At 39.4% G+C, this 3472-nt stretch overlaps 1 non-coding gene across 1 annotated transcript; it reads left to right on the top strand.

Annotated features, from left to right (window-relative positions):
* The first annotated feature begins 2588 nt into the window (after positions 1 to 2588).
* Positions 2589 to 2670, top strand: trnal-uaa (transfer RNA leucine (anticodon UAA)). The gene has a single exon. It is a non-coding gene; the product is annotated as a tRNA-Leu (tRNA).
* The last annotated feature ends 802 nt before the right edge of the window (positions 2671 to 3472 follow it).

Genomic DNA, 3472 nt, shown 5'->3' with positions numbered 1-3472 from the left:
TACAAGATATTCAGGAAACGCAATTTCCTCGTTATGTCTTATCAGTCCCCTAATCTTGCAGAAATGACCGTTCATACAGTAAAATTCATGAGTTGTCAAATGTAAAGAAACATTCCAAGACTTTCAGATAGATATGTTAATGTAAGTGTTGCTGCTGTAAGCAATGTTTTACCTCACTTGCAAAATCTAATGTATGATTCAGTGATCCACTGAAGGAAAAAAATGGTACAAGATCACGATCAACATGTATGTGGACAATTAGCACAACGTAAACTAGGATTATGGGTAAAAGTTTAAGATTTTCAAACAAGTATGTGTTTGTGAAAAATATCCTATGTCATTGTGTGCAGTCACGGTCATGTCATATTTTAATCAGCTACAGTCAATTCCTGAAAAGAAATAAGCAACATGTTCAAACTACTTGTCATCCACCACCTGTCAGAAGGATAATCATTTGGATACTGAAGTTTCCATGCCAAACGTTGAACAGAAATTTACAACAAATGTAACACTTTTCAATTAGTACATAGCAAACAGCACAGAACAGGGTGAAGCTACAGAGACAAGTTGTGATAAAAATAGAAGGGCTAGATCTGGTCTTGTTACGTACCCAACAATCCATAATCTAATTGTGGAGATAACGTATTTCAGTGAACTATTGCACATATTATCAGAAAAAGGTTTCCATTCTTTAAAGGAAAAAAAGTAGGACTTTGCGATATTGAACAGACTCCATCGCAATCCCAAGAAGTGCAGCTCAGGTGAAATGGCCATGCAAAATTGTCAATAGTTTTCAGGGATGCATCGGTTTAGGTTCATTAATCAGAGGTAAATATAGGATAAGATTGCAGGGGAATGGGACTCGGTGCGATAGTCTTCGGAGGGCTGATGTGGACTGGTTTGGCCCAAAGACCTGCTTCCACACAAAAAGAATTCTATGACTCTATGACTGTACGTGCAGAGGTCGTAAACTGCAGTTGCGTTTGAGAGTGGTTGTTGTTTGATCTCAGCCTGAAGACACACAGAGAGAGGGGCTCTTCTCAATTCAACCGGAACTTTATATTAAAGTTTATTTGAAAAAAAAACTTGATAACAATTGATTGAAATTAATATCCTTCCCAATTAGCCATTCTCAAATTTGTACAAAAGCTGGAAGAGTTCTTTGTGAGAAACGGCAATTTAATATATTGGTAATTAATGCAATGCAGCTGGAGAGTATTAAGGCTGTCAGAAGCTTTGTCAGCCCTAAGCGCTGGTGGGGAGTTATCTGGCAGGTACAATTTCAATTTGGTTGCGCCTGGGGCTGTTTCTAGAGATTTCCATTATTGACTGCATTTTTCTTGGTATGAATGTTCACATTAGGGGAATTTGTCTAACAATAGGTACCAATGTTGCAGCAACTACTGTAACGCGGATGGAAATAAAATGTTGTATTTCACTGGGGACCCCAGAGCATTATTGACTATACTGGCCCCCAATTAAGAGGAAAACCGCACCCCAATACAACAGCTTTGGGATAGTTTCTGGCCTCTCACATACGTGGTAATAGAATACCGAAGGAGTGAAGGAAAACGGGGCTAACGACTCCTCTTGACATTTCTGCCTACAACAGATGCTCCTTGGTTTTGGTTTTGGTTTTGAGCTTCTCGCGTGTTACTGAAGATGCATTCATCCAGGCAAATGAATACTTTGGATTAAGAGGCTAGACATCAGGCAGTCAGCTGGTGAATTAAGTGCTATAGAATGCATGAACCGCTTAACAACATGTGAAAACCAAAAGTTAATATTATTAATTCAGTATAACGTTGGATCAATGAAAACGCCTGGAGTTTCTGGACAGCATGGAAGTGCAACTGAGTGTCGTGGAGAAAGGACTGGATTCTCTCTTTGAAAATTATAGATCTGATTTACACAGGAGATGTGTCAATTCATAAAATCACGTGAGACCCAGTCCATTTTTATCGGCCTTTTATAGCTCATCTCCTTATCGAACCTATTTTATGAGAATAGTGAAGGGATATGTCAGCATATTTTTCAACTGATTTCTAAAAATAGACTGTGTCACAGCATAAATAAGAATGTTAGTGCAGCAGCTCAAGACCTTCAGCATGGAAACTATTTTATTTAAAAGGATAGATATCCCAAATGATACATCACTGACTAAATGCAATCACTTCCACAGTGAATACATCAGTAAAGTTGACAAGAAAAATATAAAATTAGCCGAGAGCACAAATAGTTAAATGATAGATTTTCTTCGACACACCATTTCTGGATCTGTGTTACTCTCCCCACTTCTGTGGACCTGGAGTCTCCTGCGGGCTCAACTGGTTGTTAAAATGTGTCTGAGGGTGAAAGTGTTCAGAGCAGAATCAAGACAAATGGAACGCATCGGGTCAGAATGTAATGTAGAAAATCGATTATTGTTCAGAACAATGTCTTGACAGTGGCAGCTTCCGTACCACAAAACCAGCGATCAGTCTGAAGAGTATACGTGCTTTTATACATGAAATACCAGCCAATGATCTTCAAGCAGCTCGGGGCAGTCAGCATTCACAAAACCAAATATGCTGACATGCTGCTACAGTGGTAGCATGGCCGAGCGGTCTAAGGCGCTGGATTTAAGTTCCAGTCTCTTCAGAGACGTGGGTTCGAATCCCACTGCTACCAGGTTGATTTTTCTGCACGGTATGATACCCTGCAGACATATGATGGGTTGAATGACTTGTTTTAGCAATCGGATTCTATGAGGCTCCGGAGTCACTTTAGAATAAAAACAATACTTTAAATACTCAGTGTGCATCTACAAATATTTGCCATACCCTTATGTAGATAATCTTCAGCTCTGGAAATACTAACATATTGGCTTCACAGTGCGCTCACTCTGTAAAGACACAGAGAGCTCAGGAATGAGTTAAAGAGAGGTAAATTATATTTCCGCATACTTTGCTGAATTTTGTTGTGAAGTTTCTACGTTAATCACAACGTTCCCTGATGTCTATTTTTATGAAAATTGAGAGAAAGGGGTGCTGTTGAATAGACATTTTAGTGAAATAACGACACTGACTCTGAGCAACAGGCTCTTTAAATGGGAAATAGCGCCGAAAACATTTCGGGATTCAAAAGGAAATATCATATGTAGTGAAGATAAATGTGCTTAACAAATGGTTTAACTCACCTCAGCGCCTCTGGGAGAATTGACAGGTATAGATCCCAGTTTCCGTCACCTGACCCACATCGACAAACTAAGCGAACGCTAATTGATGGTCTATATCTCAGATCAACCAGCTTTCTATTGCACAGTTTAAATTTCACGAATCCTTGCTGTTGATTCTAAGATAACTTCAATGGATGCATTTCCGAAGGGAACACCCCTCCAGATCAGATTCTCACAGACGAATTTAAAGTTCAACGAAAGCCTGGCAGCTAACTGACAATCTGGATCAATGCATGTATTGTCAACCGGAAGACC

This window comes from Chiloscyllium plagiosum, unplaced genomic scaffold (assembly GCF_037043375.1).
Source record: "Chiloscyllium plagiosum isolate Xiang-an unplaced genomic scaffold, Cpla_swu_hap1 HiC_scaffold_41, whole genome shotgun sequence".
NCBI classification, from domain to species: domain Eukaryota; kingdom Metazoa; phylum Chordata; class Chondrichthyes; order Orectolobiformes; family Hemiscylliidae; genus Chiloscyllium; species Chiloscyllium plagiosum.
This window is presented reverse-complemented; position numbering and strand designations above follow the sequence as displayed.